The sequence below is a fragment of the Idiotropiscis lumnitzeri genome, chromosome 6 (assembly GCF_059441095.1).
Source record: "Idiotropiscis lumnitzeri isolate Australia: NSW breed Sydney's pygmy pipehorse chromosome 6, RoL_Ilum_1.0, whole genome shotgun sequence".
Classification (NCBI taxonomy): Eukaryota; Metazoa; Chordata; class Actinopteri; order Syngnathiformes; family Syngnathidae; genus Idiotropiscis; species Idiotropiscis lumnitzeri.
Window position 1 is genome coordinate 13,843,731 of NC_142396.1, and position 19,887 is coordinate 13,863,617.

Consider the following 19,887-nt stretch of genomic DNA (forward strand, 5'->3'; position numbering starts at 1 on the left):
TGGTGAAAAAAAAATTATATTCAGCCTTGATTCAAATTGCAAGAGCAAGCATGTCAACTATGTAGCCAAAAATGACCAAACCACAAGAGGAATGGCGCAAGTAAGCTGGAACACTGACGCACAGTCCTGCTTCTATCAATAGCACATACTGCTTGCTCCCTATCCTTCATGCATGTGGATTGCTGTGTTGCTTATTTGCATTAGCTCACTGCAGAGACTGCTACAACACAATGTCATGGATCTGGTTACCCGCACACTCCAATCTTCCCACTGAGCTGGGACGTGTAATGTAAGACTATATGCAACACACTGCGATTGGCTGGCGTTCAGGGTGTACCCCGCCTACTGCCCGAAGACGGCTGGACTAGGCTCCAACACCCCTGCGACCCTTGTGAGGAGAAGCGGCTTAGATAATGGATGGATATATGCAACAGAGACAAAACCCAGTTCAGCCATTCGGTTTCCAAAAAAAAGTTTGTAGCTTACAATACCGCATGAAAGGACAGTTTATTGGTTGTAGTTGAGAAGTATGAATATGTTCAGATAAAAGCAATATCCTGACATTCAGTGCAGCAAATGCATGCAACGACACAAAGGTGATATGTATCATCATGATGATGAATGATCAAATAACAAAAGGGTGATTTAATTAATCACTTCCGCCCCCCCTACATGGTATTTATTTTCGATACAGCGATGTTGCCACATAAGTGTGTGATTGGGTATGCCCACACTAAAGTGAATGAAATACTGTCTCATATACTGATTCCCCACACGGAGGTCAAACATGTCCATGACAAAAACAGTCCATGTTTCCACCTGGGCCCAACCGATTAATTGGTCCATTATGGCCCTTCGGACATCGGACAAAATAATTGGCCAAATAGCCAATGTTTGCAGATCATTTTTAAAATAAAAACATCGTACAACATAAATGAAACAAATCTGTTAAATACAATGCATTCAACTACTGGTAATTAAAAAAAAGATATGACAATGATTAGTAACTAGTAATAACTAGTAATTAGTACTAATTTTATTCATTAAATGTATTGCGCCACGCAATGCATTCTGGGTACGGAAAAGGGAAGTTATTTCTTTTTAACAATATTTTATAACATGAAAGGAAAATGGCATAACAACATATTGCTTTTCCATAGCTTAAATATGTGTCTGATGCAATCGAATTTCAATGGAAAGCACTGTGGGGACATAAAACGATGGCTTGGTACATGCCATAATCTCATCACATCACCAATTGCTATCCCTAATCTGGTGCGTGGGCGAAGCAAGCTGCTCAGATGACATCAATTTGAAGACAGTCAGATATGAAAAATAGTGATCATTATCTCTGGCAATGTAAAATAAAAAAAATACACTCATTAGAAAAGCACTTATGTATGTAGAGTTTATGTGTGAATTGTCTCTAATTAAAGGTAATGAAAGTTTAAATGATAAACAACTAAAATACAATTTGACTAGACATTCGGATCAGTATTACTGGTCCTAAATGCGGCCTTAATTTGTAATGAAACAGTTGCAAACTGTCAACCGAGATGTTTCACAGGGTTCAATGCACAATGCTAAAATAAATCTTAATCATGCCATATAATCTATGCAATAATCCGCACCGAACATAAAATAAAGAAGGCTGTCGCACATGGACAGGTCTAAAGCTTAAGATGTCTTCTTCATCCATGCAGCACTGGGAAATGGAAAGTGAGATCCCTCAGTTACAAGCCACATTCTTTAGCCAAATGTCAGCTTGATTTCATTGCAGAACCTTCCATTCTAAGTCAACAGGGGTCCCGGTCAGATATCTAATGATCAGTGAAACCTGATGACGACAACAAGCAAGTATATCAATAATCAGCTGGGTAAAGACACACAATATGGTACGATTAGCTCAGTCAATAAGACTGTCGGGCAAAGTAACCACCTGTTTCAAGACCTCTACATTTAATTAACTTTGATAAAATACAGCTTACCGTTATGGTATAAAGTTACTAAGAGCAATATTATACCAGAAGGGTGTTCTTCACATCCTTGCATTGTATTCAATTGAATTGTGCACCCCAGACTTAAGGAGGCTCACTGTGGGCTGAGCAGCATATGTAAGAGGACATGATCCGAAAACCCACAAGGAGCTAAAAAGTAATTGTGGTCTAAAAGGAAGGGAAAAGGGGGATCCAGAAAACGGCTTCATCTTTTGCTGAGGAAACAGTCATTCTAAAACATGCCAGGCGAGAAAGGTTAACGGCGGCAGAATTAGTAAGCGTTTTAGGCCACCTGAAGTTTCAAATGAATCAGACTAATCAGCAAGCGAAAAAATATGAGCTTTCTAAGTACACATGATATATATATATCGGACTGATATCTGATACAAATGCCGGATTGGGTCCCCCCTACTTTACATTCTTACATTGCTAAACAAAAAGTCAGACATTGTTATTAAAGGCAACATGCTTTTGAGCTTTCATAAGAATTAGGTTCGACCAGGAGTGTCAAACTCCAGTCCTCGAGGGCCAGTGTCCAGCATGTTTTCCATCTCTCCCAGCTGCAACACACCAGATTAAAATGAGAAAGAGACTTATCAGGCTTCCTCAGAGTTTGCAGACGAGCTGATCATTTGAATCAGGTGGGTTGCAGGCGGGAGAGATCGAAAGCATGCAGGACAACGACCCTCCAGGACTGTATCTTGACACTCCTGGCTTAGATTGCACACAACTAACATTCAGATAATTAAAAAAATATATATATTTAATTACGGGAACTTTATTCTTTACCCTATAAAACAATACTATGGAATTATTTAGAAAATATTGCATCTTTGCCGTCCCAAAAAATGTAACATGTAAGAAAATGTTTTAAAGCTATACAAGGAATAATAAAACATGTCCAAATTGTGCATACATCATATGGAAGTTGTGAATAGTGCACAGATCATCAGTGTCATTCATCACTCGCAGAAGGAAAAGCAAGACCCCAGAGCTCTCTTACAATGTTCAAGGGTCAGCAGACTAGCAAAATGTAAACACTCATTGGCCTACTCTCAGGAATGCGTTTAACTTAATGGCATACTTTTGACCTAGATGGCATGGGAAACGACCAGGATGTAAATGTAATCCCGAGCAAGAGGGGATTAATCAAAATTTTGATACTGTTAGTTCTGGGCGATAAATCGACTTAATTAGGGATGAAACGAGCATTCAAGTAATTTGAGCAACTTGGTTTAGAAAAAAAATGCTTGAAGATTTTTTTTCTGCCTCGAGCACCTGCTTATTTACATGTACACTCAGGAAGAATTCAAAGCAACCGAAGCTACGCATTACAGTAACACGGCGCCAACACGGTGAGAAGGCCAGCGTCAAAATAAACATAAATTTACCAAATAATATATGGACATCAATGCCTTGGTATGTTTTTATTTTGGAAATTGTTCCTGGCAACATGTTGGGGTGTAACAGCTGACTTGACTCGTCTTGCAGTGTGTGTTTGGGATGTCTATATTGCTGCCAACGTCAACAACGCAACGTCATCCTGAAAAAGTTCAATCGCTAATTAAAGGAATGATCCAGCCAGGGTGATTCATTCAAGAAAAAAAATGTGATTGGGGCATCCCTAATTCTAAAATAGTCTTGGAAAATTGTACAGTAGATGCTAATAAAGGTCTGCGTACCCAACAAAACCATTTGATTGCAGAGTGTAACTGCTACAAAATTTTCGAACAAAAAAAAATCAACGATGGAATGTAATGACTAATGTACTAATCAAGAGAACGGATGCGGCATCAATTAACAGAGACATGGGGTGACCTTGTTCAGTATGTCAAGATCTTCCATTCTAATTAGCAGACTGACTTAACAATTGTCTGTTAATGTATGTATAGTATATATCAATCTAATATAGACAATCTGAGCTGAAATGCCAGTTCTCTTGATCACATCTCAATCAAATGTGAAATCAATCAACAAACGAAATCTACACATTTGCGAATGAAACCTAGGAGGTTCCTAAACATTTTTAATGCCAACCAAGAGGTTCCTACATATTTATTAATGCACCCTAAGAAGTGAGTGGGAACCTATGAGGCTTTTTTTCGGAATTAAATTCCATAAGTAAACTAGAGCTGCGAGCAGCGATATAGGGCCCTCGCAACCCTGGCAACGTTGGGGTACCGGCACGTTGGAAATGTGAAATATTTACGAGAAATTACGTGAGGAATCTTCACGAGGAATTTTTGTGGGGTTAAAGTTAGAGCAGTTTTTGTTGTCAAAACCTCGTCAATGTTTGAAGTAAATTCAAAATGGCCGACTTCCTGTCAATTTAGAATGTGGCTCCCAGACACTTCGTAATATGTCTTGGCTTTGTACATGCTTCATCAAATTTTCAAAAAGTTTGATGAAACACAGATCCGGGGCTGTTTTTTTCATCAAATGTTCGAGGTGGCGATAGCGAGCCATTTTAAAAAAAATCAAACGACAAACTAATAAAATATTGATTAATTTGCCAGGCCTGATTTGGATGCAAAGCTTCGTGAGTTTTCATTCAAATATAGAACCGCAAAATTAGAGAACTTGTTAAACTACTCTGAGAAAAATATCAACAAAAATAACTTGTATTTGCTTGAAACAGTAAGTGGCGCTACCACTACGATGAAAAATAAGTTGGTAGATGTCTTCAGGGTTGGACTATCCTCAAATTTGAAAAATTTCTAGAAGTTAGGATCATCTTATTCATGTTACGGTAGCTTTTGTTGCCACTGAGATGAATACATTTTTGCGGCACCGTAATGGCTACGCCCTTTGCAGAAAAGTCACAAAATTCGGCTTAGGCTAAGATCAACGTCTTGAGGCTATTCTGACAAATTTTCAATCGGCTTTGTTAAAATATATATATAAACATATAGGTGTCTTTGGCTACCGACTCTTTATGTCCATGTGATGTTTTGGATTTTTAGCAGCATGTGCACTGGAGTTATTAAGCATTTGGTCCATTGCGGCGAAGGAAATGTTCAATGAAAACTTTGAAGACCCGCCCCCGTCATATAATATTTCGGAAACTGAAGATTTTTGTACCAGTGTTTGTCCTAGGTCTGCAAAAGAATGACCCCAGTAAACGTTTAAAAATTTGGACTTTCAAAAATTCATAACTCACTTCCTGTTCATTATAAAGTATTGTTGTCAAAGAAATTATATGTACATCTCGGGGTAATACACGTGCCTGGCAATTTTCGGAGGCCTACGTCAAACGGGCCAGGATTTCCTTGGATGTTTCCCACTCTAGTTGGCGCTAGAGAGCCATTTTGTTTGCGTCGTTGTAACGACGCTAAAATATAAAATTTTTCACCCATGTCCGATGAGACTGCCAAGTTTGGTGAGTTTTCGTGATTGTTTAGGGGGTCAAAAATTCCATCGAACAATCGGAAAATAGAAAATAATAATAATAATAATAATAATTTCTACAAAAACAATAGGGACCTCGCTGCTCGGGCCCTAATAAAACTATATTAAATTATCAGCTACAAATAGCAACCAAAGAATGTGCACATAGATGACGTTTGTTTTTATTATTGTGTTAATGTCCAGCTCCGAGAGCAAGTACACTTACAGAATATAACAAAATCCAAGGAATGAATGTCCTTCCAAGTTTAGGTTTGATTGTCAGAAAAAAATACACTTCGTAATGTAGTTAAAAAGTGGCGTATAACTACTAACAACAAAAAGGCAATTACACTATGCATGTAATGTACAGTATATTGTCACACCGGCGATGACTCATGCGTCAAGTCATTGACCAAATAATAATTAGGCCATTACCGCATTCACAAATGAAGCATGTGTCACTAGAAGAGATCTAGCGTGAATAACACCGCAGCAGCCACCCAATGTGTTACATGAGCTAAAGCAGCCTGTGCTGTGCCTGTCCCGCCTCAGAACAACCGAAAGCCAACAGTACATTAGCGACGATCATTTCTGCACGTCTGCACCTTTCATTGAAATGCTGTCAACTTTCTCTGCCCAGTATCCTCGCGTTGTTTGTCGCGTTTATGAAATAAACAGAGCGTGACGATGGCAAACGTGTGAGAAGGTGCAGTTCGAAGAACCATAAAGAATGTCGTGAACGTGCATGCTGTCAGGCTACAGCAAGGAACAGCCGCTCTTACCTGCACCACTTGTGTATTTATTATCCAATGGCGCGTCGCGGCAAAGAGGCCATGTTTGCTAGTTAGTCCAAATTCCCTCGCGAAACGCCACAGTGTGAGTGGACAAGGTTGGCGGAGGCCACAAGACGCAGCCGAACAGGCGCAGATGAGAAGGCGCAACTTGAAACAGACAGAGGCAAATCGGTCCAAACCATCATAGCAACAAGGAGGGGGTGACGGATTAAGGATATAAATAACAACACGTCAACATACTATTGAGTGATACTCGACTTCATTGTGATGAAAATTTGACGTTTTGCGTTCAACAAAATAAAAGGAATACTCACATTCTCCTTGTGAATTTTTAAAGGTATAGTCTAAAACAGCTTCTTCCACTGGAGCAAACCAACACGTTATAACACCGTCTAATCCGATTGGTCTATGGCAACGTGACGCAAACACCGCTCAGAGTCAGGGTGACATATTAAAGAAATAGCCGGAGGAAAACAGGCGATTGAAGTAACACATGCTTAATCACCACATTGTATATATTAATGATAAATAGAGAAGAACTCACAGCCATAATAGAAGAAGACTACTAATACACCGTGCAAATTAATAATAAGAAATCAATGATCATTATTATCATTATGGTTGTTATTGTAATGACTTTATTACTAATAATATAGTATCTTGGAAAGTGCTACTCAATTGTGAATATTTATTAAAATATTTGTTTTTATCTCTTAGTTATGACTCTTAGATGTGAATCTCTTAATGTAAATTCCCCTTCATGGAATCTCTGGCAGCAGTCCAAAGCCCATATGATGGTTTTCTAACTACCTTGTATATGCTGCTAAATTGTGAATATTTATTCAAATCTTTGTTTTCTATCTCTTAGTTATGTCTCTTAGATGCAAATCTCTTAATGTAGATTCCCCTTCATGGAATCTCAGGCAGCAGTCCAAAGCTCATGTGACGGTTTTCTATCGATCGGAGTCGCTTGTGGTTGAAAGCTGCAGTTGCCAAAGTGGAGGAAAAAAAACACTGCAGATTATAGATTACAACCTGGGAAAATTGCAAGTTTCAAACAATCACTTTAAAATAGCAATGCATAGCTTGAAGAACAGTGACATGAGAGACACCTCCCCAAAGGCATTTTGTCCTATTCTAGTATGAGCATTCAAGACGTGCACTCCTGCTGTAGAGAAAATACTTCACACATCTGTCTTGCAGAAATCCAACGAGTAAATTAAAATGACATTTAAAGCTATAAAGTTTATCTTTATAAGTGTGCTGACTCCTTCAGAGGAAAAGGTCAATGGTTCATGTGGAACAGCCTCACCCAGGGAGCTCACAGTGAAGGATGTGGGCATGGGTGGACTAGCAACCCAGTATTATTATGTTTATTGATACCAGCAATAGTCATAATGTACTATCACAGCCAGAGATGTGATAGATCCACTCTTAAAATAGATTGTGTAGCGCAGTTGGTTTTGTTTAAAACATCATCTAATTGCAGTCAACAGTGGTTTGCATTTTTAGGATTGTGCCCAGTGCTATTCTTATGTTCTATCGACATTTACTATATCATAACACTGCAATATGATGTGTTTAATAATTTGACCAAGTGGGCCAGGACTGGCCTACTTATTTCTGTTGATCTGCTCTTTGTAATTCTCACTAATTTCACAGTGTTGAGCATGTGTGTAGAAGGCGTTACAAAATGGAGCAAGCAAAGCAAAAATGGATGGGATATTAAATGCTGGAGAGTCCCACAATATTTCATCAGTGCTACTGGATATTATTAGTGCTTTCTGAAGAATTTGGAGGGTTTGTAAGACACCTCAACAATAAAAACTTCTATTGCAGGGTGTCAGAATGTGCTCATTGGCCGCAGTTGCCCATCCCGAGTTACGTGCAAAAATACTCAAGAATCTCACTATAATTGAAGCAAAACATGGTGAGAGCTCAGACATGTTCGCTAGAGGAACTGTTGACAGCTCTGCTCCAGCAGCAGCAGGTTTCGTGTGAAGACAGCCAGAGCCGACAGGGAGAGGTTTTTTGGCAGGGAAACGGAGGGGCAGAGTGAGCGGGAAGTAAAGTACGACTGGTAGGTGGGTATTAATTTAACGTTAGGATAATACAGGACCTTGAGGGGACGGAGGTAATGTTAGCTCAGACTTGGGAAAAGTACCAGAGACTGTATCCGGCCCACCCACAGTCCCGGGGCTGGCGATCACAAAGTCGAAAGAAAATGTCAAATATGCAATTTTTTTTATATGGGGAAGTTGTTATTTCATTCACACATGTGTGGACACTAGCGCAAGTGAGTTGCAATCAAGTGTTGTGACTTGTTTCTGGAGTGTGCCAACTATGCAATGGTTTTGCAATATTAAGCGTCTTTTCTGAACCCTTCAGAATTTTTGTCAGTGGTCCTAATGTTAGCCACAAATTCATGCACGGGAGTGAGAAGAGGGCCAAGAAGATTCGGGTGTGTGATGAGTCCTCACTGTATCATCATACATCACTGTCAATAATATTGTTCATCCCACCTACCCACAGCATTTGTGAGTGCTGACTAACACGAGTTGGTTGGTTCACAAAATAAATCTGATCATTAAACAATCGCCATCTTCAGAAAATTGAATATGGCATGAGACTAAATCAAAATTATTCTTAATGCAGACATTGAGTAGGAATTGGCCTTCGGAAGAGGTTTCGCTTATTAACTCATTTCAGAACCTCAAGAACATTTTATAAGAGAGGTCTTCATCTTGATGCTCTATTTAGGTGAGCTAATTAAACAAATCCCACAGGGATTCTGCACATGTGAAAGGAGAGGTTAAAATGGAAGGGACTTAATGCAGAAAGAGGAGTGGGGTGGGGGGGTTGGGGGGGGGGTTGACTGGGGGAATTTTGTTCTAGGGATCCTTCTCCATTTGTAAGTCATGATTTATTTTTCTTTGCCTTTTTCCCCAAGGTCAGCTGATGAGAATCATTTTTCCACAAGCCAGAACAGGATTCTGCATCATCTTCAACACCGCTCATCCTGTACAGCGTCGCAGGAAGATGCTGGAGCCTAACCCAGCTGACTTTGGGCGAGAGGTCGACTACACCCTGAACTGGCAGCCAGCTAGTTGCCGGGCACGGGCACCATTCTGCAGAGCACCACAACACCGTCAGCAACATTGAACAGGATACAGTTTAAATTTAGGAAAATTGATTGATGTACAAGATTTACATGAAACAGCGAACTTGTAAACTTGTTGACCTATGCTTGACCTCTCAAATAACTAATCTATACCGTCATATATTGCCACTATGAACTCAGATATGTCAGTCAATCACAGGGTATAAAGACCTCACTCACAATCACATCCACTGTCAATTTACATCCATCCGTTTTCAGTTTATCCAGGGTTGTGTCGCGGTTGGAGCGGCCTAAGCAGGGAGCCCCCGAGCGGGAATGCCCTCCAGCACCTACTCCAAATAGGGTGGATACCCTGAACCGCTGTATGATGCATTGTCACAAACAACAGGACCGGTTTCCCCACCCAAAGACGGGCCACCCAACGTACAGGCACTGCATTATGTATGCCCGCCCTTGTGTGGTGCCTTTCACCACGGGCAATTTTAGAGTGAAAATCAGTCCAAGGCATCTCAAGAGGAACTCATGCAGTGTGTCGAGACGAGCCCAACTATATCGATTGGGACCCTCTCGTGAGGGGGACCCGGTTACCACGTTGGGCTGTCCCTCCGCGGATACCGACAGACCCTATTGTGGCCTCCATTCAGGCAAGAGACAATTCCATTAAATTTATTCGTCATAGGTTTTTGAGCTATGCTTTGTCTAACCAATTAGTGATATAGGTTGAATATTACAGACCACTACAGTGCTCCAAACTGCGCCTATTTGAGACAGTCGAGTAAATCTTTCATCTACTCGCATATGTGAGACCAGTACATTTGTTTTTAATTAATATTGAATATTTTTTGTTACTGACAAACCCTTGCCCCACACATCAGCCCATTTATCACTAATGCAGTAAAACTTTGTGGAAATGTCAACATTTACACAAGTCAATCTATTATGTGAGCCCCTAAATCTTGTGCCCCTAAAATTCCAGGTCAGGGGCCACTGTGCTCCTCGTAAAAAAGTTTCCCTGAGCCCTGTATTTAAGTATTCTGCTCAACATATATGATGACAGAGACAATGTTGGCAAAACATTAGTGGTATATTTTGTTGGAAGGATAACTATTGCAAACGCCTAGATTGGAATAGCTTTTGAGGACTTTACAATACAGAACGAACATTATGAAAGCAGCCCTAATTGCTCTAAACGCTTCACACCATGCCTCTCATTGTTTGCCATCAGCCATTCACCGATGATCTGCGGAGGGTGAATGAAGCATGCAGACAAAAGCTTGTCTAGGCAAGGTGAGGCTGGCTGAACACACAACAAAGGACTCAACGTGATGTCATTCCGGAAATCTTCACCGGCATCTGTCAGGTCACGTTACCAAACACACATGACAATGGCCTCTGTATATATCAACAGGCGAATAAAATTAAGTACAGAACTTACTGTTCTGAGCAGCAGCCCTAAAAATATTCCAGCTTGGATTAGATCCTTTTTTCCATTACCCCTTTCCTTTTGATCTCTTCCTCCTTCTTCCTTCCTCTATTCATCACCGCAAGATGCTGCCTGGACCAGTGCTCGTTGTCATGGTTACCAAACGGGGGGGGGGGGGGTGATAAACACGTGACTGGACTGTATGCTGATTGGTCATATGCAAAGAGTGTATAGAGGCAAGGAGAAGAGTGTGGTGGTGATGTCATACACCCACCAGTTCACATATGGGAGGGATCCTCCTTGGTCTGCCTGAAAGAACACAGACACAATAGGTGTTTTTTGTTGTTGTTGCTGTTATTGATTGTTTTGTTTTTTTCTCCGGGCGGGGTTGCGTTTAAAACCTCAAGTGGAGCACTGGATGGTCAGGGATAATTCCAATTGACTGACTGACTTTGTGGCTTGCTGAATGCTCTGAGTCACTTCTAATAGCTCATCTCACATGTCACGTGTGCTCAAATACAGTATGCTCTTTGCTCTCAACTGATGAATATCCCCACCCTGCCATGACTCAAAAGCAGAAAAAACCTGACTGCACACATGAGAATAATCTACAACATGGCCAAACACAATTTAGTCATCTTCCACAGGGGCAGCAGGGAACTATATATAGTGCTATACATACGATGGATTTTTAACTGTTCGTCCTCCTTGGTATTGTAACAGCTATGAACAACAACTATGAATATTCACTTTGGATCGGTTCAAGTAACAATGCTTACCTTCTTTTTGTCGGTTAATTGTTTAATATATGTTATTCTATTACTAAATTACAGGATATGACACCAAAGCTGAGTCTTGAACAACACTGTCAAAATGTATTAATTTAGCAATATGTTTCATTGTAGTGAAGCACAGTGTATTACATATGTTTATTGCAACTTCCTGGTTTGTCTGCAGGATTAAGCAAAAACATTGAAGTGTATTTATAGGATGCAACACGGAGAGAGGACGGACAAATGGAAAAATCCTTAAAAAAGAAAAAAAATATACAAAAATAACTGTCTGTCAGAGATGAATCTAAACATATTTATTATTGTGCTTGATTTTTGCAGTAGTCTAAAAACTACACTGCATCATATTGACCTGCGTTGTAGAGAATGCCGATGAATGCATGGAATGCAGATAAAGAATGGCAGCAATAACAGCAGCACTTTGCATGTGATTGAACAAAAATGCTCTCTCCACAATGCTATAAAAGTCTTCTGAGAGAGACAAGTGTGGCATTTTATGTGTCATTTGAGGGAAGGACATTTTTGTTGGCCCCAGGCACATTCCCCGTAAATACTTGAGTAATCACGGCCCATAGTTATTTTAGTCGTAGTTAGTTCAATTCTGCTTACGTATGTACAATTCTACGTCTTTTTCTGTCTTACCGGTATTATATTTGAATAACGCACTTAAACTTCATGAAAATCAATACATTAGACCGCTTCCCAAAATGTGTGCGTTAAAAATAGCTTTTAGCAAAACACTTCATCATGATCTGATCTACTTTATCAGCTGTTTAGTGGTTTTACCAATAACTAAGAGATATTGTAAAATCATAGCTCAAGCCAGTGCTATAAATTATGCAACTATATGATGTTACTGAGTACTTACATTAATAAAACATGAACTGCTCTCTCATAAAAAAAAAAAATGATGCTTCAGTTAATTAATTAATTAATTAATTTATGTTGCCGTGACCCCTAGGTATGAGTGTGAGTGTGGATGGTTTTTCGTCTCCGTGTGCCCTGCAATTGGCTGGCAAACAGTTCAGGGTGTCCCCCGCCTACTGCCCGAAGATAGCTGGGATAGGCTCCAGCACCCCCCGCAACCCTAGTGAGGAGAAGCGGTACAGAAGATGGATGGATGGATGTTGCCATGAAAAAAATCTTACTAGTTGTTTGCTGGGCTGACCCGCAGTTTGTGAGATTTAAAGGTAATATGACGCACCTATTTATTTATTTATTTTTTATAATCTTTCATGTCCTTTCATAGAATGAGCAGGATCATTTGGGCTGGAAATCACGAGCATGCCTTTTTGTCAAGCTATTCTGTAGTAGTTGGTCAAAAGACGAGCCAGATGGATTTGTCATTCTAATTTAAAATGCAAATAAGCTGTGGGCTGATTGGAATGCTGTTCTCCTTAATTTGAATATGGAAAACAGCTTTGTTCTGATTGGTTGTATGCTATATCTAGGCATCGAAAGTAAATAGATCGCTCTTATGATTTAAGTCACCAGTTATCTGAACAACTGCCATTAACCTACACAAATGCACAAGTTAATTCAGTAAGGTCTTAGTTAAGATAGGCTAAAACAGGTCAAACTACACTTCAGTAACAAGCTCGACTCAGCATTACTGCACACGCCACACTTAGTGATGCCTTCACAAACTGAAGGTCACATCAGAGAAGACAGGCTTTTTACTTCCATCAGGCCCCCGAAGCTTCAGGAAATGATGGATGAGTAGAGTGATGTTCTTAAGTGATCTCATCATGTTCATGGTTGGCCATCATTAGCTTTTATGGGCCAGTGTGCCGCAGTGGAGAGTCGGAGAGCACTGCAAGACAGCGACAGCAGCAACTCTGGTATCAGTTTGCATTGCTGCACCAAACACATTGACTCATCATTCTAATACATCATTCCAATCCAAATGCAATATTATAAATCTGCCCAAGTAGCTAACAATGCTTAGTTTAGACCAACACATCCACATTACCCTGATGGTATTGTCAGGGAACGGGGATACTGTAATTTAAATTTATTTAAATTAACACTGTGGGCTCTATTTTCTTTGACAGACGCATATGCACTCGGCATAAAAAGTGGCACTCCTTCATTTTCGGGCTGGGACAACCGTGTTTGGGAATTTGGCAGGCAGGGCTGTGCCTCACTGGGCGAGCCCGAGGCATTTGCTGTTACACGCCCGGGCTGCACCTGACAATTTGGTGACTGAAAGAATATTAGATCTAAGTTGTGACGCGGTTGGTGGAATGCAATTTTTGGTGGATTTGATCCTAGTGCAAGCAGACAGATTCTGCTCTTCACTGATATATGTGATAAATGTCAAGGTATTTAATTTCTAAATACTTCGACAGTGTACATCAACCCCTCTGAATCATTGTATAAATCAATCAATTGAATAGAAACAAAAAAATAGGACCCACAGACCGCACTTTGTACTATATCAGTGCTGGGCAAAAATAAATCTCTGTGAAGAGTGAAGAGTACAGAAATGCTTTAGCCATTCAGCAATCTCACGTTGTGGCCACTAAATGCTTATAAATATGTAAGCATACGGATACTACAGACGTTGCAGAAAAAACTCCCACTATAGCCATAATAACGTAACCCAGTAAAAACACACATGACAGATTAATCAGCACATAGGCAGGAGGGGACTTTAAGACTTTTTAACAACAAGTATGAAATGCCTCTCTCCAATCAAGTCATCTTAAAAAGGTTATTCCCAGAATAACAAAGTAATACTTTAGATAACATGAATCCAGCCAGTGCTTTAAGATGTTTAATTTCCTCAGAATGATGTGCACTAACCCAATGCAAACAGCAACCAAATCAGGTCCAGTGGACTGCTCCAGAAATGCTTGAGAACAGTCCTGAGCAATGGCGGTGGAGGGAATATAAAATTTGCTCGCAGAAGACACTTTGTGTAATCAGGCCCACCAATAGAGGGAATATATACAAAGCAAAGGCAGACAATATCTTCTCTTTGCTGGAGATACAGCATGGCTGGCTAAATTTATCAACACGTGTTTAGAAGAACTCGGGCCCCAACTGTGTGGACTGAGCAAAATTTGGATACGGAAGTGGTACAAAGTCTTGACAAACAAAAATTCAAAGAGAACGCAGAGCACAGCTGGATGCAGAACGCATGGAAAAAAGCTTGACGTTTTGACCATGTCTCACAGAGTACCTCTTGCTTAAAAACTGAGAGACATTAGGCCACGCCGAATTCTATGTGCCACAATAAAGGTGGCAACATGAAGTCCATAGCAACTGCATCGCAACTGACGAAATGCAGTCACAACACTGGGCAACCTATTCCAGGGATATTTTTCGTCTGCCCACGGAAATGGCGAAGCTAAATCACGGCTCTAGCTAGCCGCCTGTATGCTACTACAATGGAATTTCTCACACTTTCGCGCCACTGCATGTGCACATATTTTCTCTGATAAACGCTTCAAGATGAGACGCCACATTGTCATCTTCTCTTCAAATCACTACCATTTAAACATAGCCTTAGTGTATCAGGAAGTAAAAGACAAAATGCCCTCTCATTTTATTTGTCTACATGTAATATATGCAAATGGTTTTCAAGTGCGGGCGTGGCTAATGTTAAAAACCTCACATCCCCAGGTCCACAATTGTTACAAGTCAGTACGGTTAACGTCACATCTTATGAAGTCATTGGTTCTCAATTGGGATGCACAAAGAATTTGTCCACCAAAAATTTGGGTCCAAAAATGGCCCAAAATAGCATTTTCGTTTTCAGTCTGAATCACCGAAAACACAACATGGCCCATACAGGTTGTTGTGAGGATGCAAATAAAAAACATTTAAGCATTCACTCTGCATGCTAAGTGCAAAACTCCTTTCTCTGTCATGGCAAGCTGCTGGCCAAATGTGACATCATCCCAGGGCACTTACTGCCTTAGAGGTAAGATTTGACTCAGAAGAAAAAGAGAGGTGGGGAGGCAGCCGAGGATTAAGGTGGGTCATCGCCATCCATAATGCACGTTTGTCGGCCAAGCAGGCACTCCACCGAACTGAATGAAGGTGGGTGTTGGGGAAAAAATCAATTACACATGATGCCAACTGAGTCGCACCCTCTGGCGGGTTGATGATACACAGATTGGCAGACTGCTTGGTAAAATGAATAGCTATGCGGGCGACATGGTGGACGATTGTTTAGCACTATTGCCTCACAGTGCAGAGGTGTAGGGTTTGGTTCCAGCCTTCCTGTGCGTAGTTTGCATGTTCTCCTCGTGCCTGTGTGGGTTTTCTTCGGGTGCTCCGGTTTCCTTGCACAAGAACATTCATGCTACGTTGATTGGACACTTTAAATTGCCCCTCGGTGTGAGTGTGAGAGGGGATAGTTTTTCGTCTTTGTGTGCCTTGCGATTGGCTGGCATCCAGTTCAGGGTGTACTCTGCCGACTGCCCCAAGGCCCCAGCACGCCCCCAACCCTTGTGATGATAAGCGGATTGGATAATGGATGGATGGAATAGCTATGTTCTACAACCCACGGAGGGGCGAACGTTTGCAGGTGTTTGACATTTGCCAGACGTTCGCCAGATGTTCGCCTGTACTTTTCTTGTCGCAAGTCAGTTTTGAACATGTTCAAAAACAAAACACATTAAAGCTATTATCAAATGTCTGGCGAACATCTGGAGACTGTTTCTAGAATATTTGCGACCTTGATTGAACTCTGACAAACCATTTAGGAACCTATTCTAATCATTACATTAATTTCTTTCAAATATTAAGGCGATGGTTTTCAACTTAAACATTGATTCAAATAAACCAAGTACAATGAAGAACTATATTAAATTAATCACCTGCACTCTCTGCTTCTGTTGGCTGCTTTGAAGAAGGCAAAAAATGAGCACTTTCTCAAGCATAACTCATGTAAGTTACTGCAAACTTATAAAATTAAAGATACTTTTATTTTTGCCTTTCAAACTTCAGAGAAAGATGGCCACGCATGCCATCCTTTCAAGCATAACTCACCGCCTTTGGTGGCGCTGGCAAAACACATGACCATCATGTGCAGCTGTTTAAATATTGTGACATGTGATCTCTGGCTGGCACAAAGAGCGCTTGTCATGAACGGCAGGGCCACAAAGACAATGAAAGCTCATCTCGATCACACATGCTGGTCATGGTTTATTAGTATTTAGCGTATGTTTTATTATACGAGAAGTCTTTTGTGATGTTTGAAGCGGGGGAAGAACATAAGAAATATCCATACATACAAAAAGTTTTCTGAAGTCGCATACCTTCAGACTGTAAAACGGGTGAAACAAATGTGAATGTTTGAAATGAGTGTCCGATTGAATTACACCAAAATTGTACGAAAGGAGACCATACACATTCTTTAGTCTATGAAAGAAAAAAATCTCAATTTAGCCTGTCTCATATGTCCTTGAAAATGTGTTGAAGTCATTCATCACACACATCAGAATCAGTGAGCAAGATTAATTATGGAAAAGGAATGGACATGGCTTCTTGTACTTTGGTTCTCAAACTGACCTAGATTTTAGTTAGTATTTAAAAACAAAACAAAAAAAAAAACAGTCTGTGTATTCACTAAAGGAAAATGAATTACCTGCTGCTTGAAATACAGTTGAACACTTCTAACATTGTACAATTTACAAAACTGTGTTCCGGTAGTTTGAACTGTCGTTGTGAATAGCGTCACATGAGGCTTTGGCGAATGCAAGACCTCAACTTTAGCGAGCGTCACAAAACGTGCGTTTTGCTTTAGCTTCATCTTTTTTGCTCTAACTCTAAAAGAAGGACCAGCCCATTCTGTTTCATTCTAGTTTGCAATTGGGTTCATTAATTCTCATAGCAACAATTACAATTATTAAAAGAACCAAGACGGATCTCACAAAAACTGGAGAATTAAATACACTCTTGGGGCTTTCTTGCCGCCCCCCTATAACATCATGAATTAAATATATTGTGCCACTCAATGCACTCTGGGAACCGACAGGCTATAGTTTTGTCCAAATTGTACAGTAAAATTTACAGTTTTCAAACATTTTTAACATTTGAGTACTTTTGTATAAAATTTAAATACATGTATTTGCTTTCTTTCTCATTAAAAAAATATATGAATAAGTAATTGAGTAAAAGTATGTCAATATTTTTAATACAGTAAAATAACATTTTTGGTTTAATTGCTCTTCAATGTTTCAAATTAACAGCAAATTGTTATTTTTTTTTTCTTTAACTTTTTTTCCCCAATGTAGACTGCAGCAGAGAATTGTAGGATTGCTTTCACATCACATGCTGGAGACTGTGTTTGGAACCATGCAGATACCACATCTTGGCAAGAAGTCTTGGACAAGTGGATTTGGCTTGCAGCAGTGTTTGTTTGCTCTTCACTCATGTGACTGAGCTGGACCAAGGCAGGTCAACTAAATTAAGTTTGATTAGGGTGCTAGAGTGCATGCATCCTAAGACAAACAAGGCAGAAGTGATCAAGACACAAGGGTGGGAAGGAGCTGATTGGATGACAGGGGGAGATTGGCAGACGCAGTTTGATTGCATTCACATTCGGGGAGAATGAAATGTTTTAGTGCACAGAGACACGCAAGTTGCTGGAAGACAAAGAATCAAACAGGCAAACAAGTTATGTGCGCAGTGGGAGTAAATCATGTTTACTATGCAGATAAAGCTATTGTATGTCTTTGCTGAAAACCATGTGCTTGAATTACAGAATACTTCATCTTGATTGGAAACAAAAGAAAACTATTTAAATTGTCACGCAGTGTAGAATAAGAAACAGAGCAACCAAGAATCTAGCAGTTCACTTACAGTAGAAGACGAGAAAATCGTGTCAGAGTTAAGCTATTTCAATGACTCCAGTAAGGAGGAGTGACGTAAGTGAAGTGAAGAGGCCTTATATGGTGTGTGTGTTATGTCTGCTTTGCTTCTATTCCTGATGAGCCCCCGATGCGCTGAGGTGATGAAGCAATTGTTGGATTTGCAGCACCTAATGCCAAATCTATGCTTCCAAGGTTTGTAAAATAAACAAGGACCACTGAATCACTATGAAAATGTTTCTGTCGAAAATCACACAAAGTATCAGTATCAAAAATATTTGTGCAAAAAGGTAATTGGTATTGCATTGAAAATTGGTGCATTAATTATAGCAATTAGGTTTCCCACAGGAAATGATTCAACCTCCTTGATTGCGACAGATATGCTCCTCACTAAAAGCAACAAGAACAACTACAACTGCAACTGATCCATCCATCCATTCTCTAAGACACTTGTCTGGTGGGTGGAGTCTACCCCAACTGTGGTCTTATTGCCCACCAATCACAGCGTGAATGTGAACAGCACATTCATTGCTACTTGATCCCATGCCAGCTGCAAGAAAGGCTATGCTATGCAATGCTATGTCAACTATTACGCTACTCTGACCCTAAACTCCAAAATGACACAATACCCATAACGTTTTCTGACCTCACACATTTCTTATTCTTCATCTCGATGAAAAATCAAAGTATTGACGATTGTGTGGCAGAGTAGTCTGACAAGGGATTAAACAAAGAACATCATTTAACAAAAAACATGAACAACCTCATTCCCACTTTCACACATCCAAGTGGCAATCATCAGTCAGATGAAACTAACTGACTGTTGTGGGTCTATTGCCGCCCTTTAGGTGCTTTACTGCAGTTTGGATGCTATTGAGTCAGTCTTGCAAATTTCTTGAAAATAACCATAATTGTTTTGCCACTAGTTGAAGTTACAGCGCACGAGTTTGGATGTCAACCAAAGGAATGACACCATCGTCAGTGTCAGCAGGCATTTATCATCCTCCGTGGGTCTGGAGCAAGTTGGTGAGTAAGGATATAAGTGGGGTGTGATTAAACGGATGACAGTGGACTGTGGACGTCAGCTCATGTGGCTCCACAATGTCTGCTGCAAGCTGCTATCACTGATGCAATGTAACTTTGAAATGTAGGGCGCAGTGATCCTCGGATTGCTGAGAAAGAAAGGAAAATAAACCCAACCACATCCCGGATGTCCAGCCACGAATTTAAACATAACAGAGGAAAGGAGATTCCCACAATGAAGGAGGCAGGTTGTCCATAGCTCAAGGGGTTCAAGAAAGTAACGAGGTGTAGCTTTTGACAATGTTGGGAAATGATTCCCCTTTTCTCCTTCGGTGAGCTGCTAGTGTTCTCCTTTGTCCATCCCTCTGCTGAGGATTGAGTGCTCAGATGGATTTTATTTTGGTATTGTAGTACATTCATCAGTTGTTTGAAGATTATAGTTTACTTTATCAAAAAATACTTGATTGATTTTTTTTTATCTTCCATTTAACATATACTCTGTATATTAAAAATGAAAAATAAAA

At 40.2% G+C, this 19,887-nt stretch overlaps 1 protein-coding gene across 17 annotated transcripts in view; it reads right to left on the bottom strand.

The window, feature by feature from the left end:
• Positions 1 to 19,887, bottom strand: part of mical3a (microtubule associated monooxygenase, calponin and LIM domain containing 3a) — a 74,977-nt gene that overhangs the window by 50,962 nt on the left and 4,128 nt on the right. For 10 of the 17 annotated variants that reach the window (XM_088299142.1, XM_088299145.1, XM_088299141.1 and 7 more), the window contains exon 1: positions 6,167 to 6,367. The exons of 1 other annotated variant lie outside the window; for it this stretch is intronic. The gene's annotated coding sequence lies outside the window, so the exon portion shown is untranslated. Of the gene's footprint in view, positions 1 to 6,166; positions 6,369 to 19,887 lie in introns of those variants that run through there. 6 more of the 17 variants (XM_088299153.1, XM_088299152.1, XM_088299151.1 and 3 more) reach the window with 2 other exon arrangements.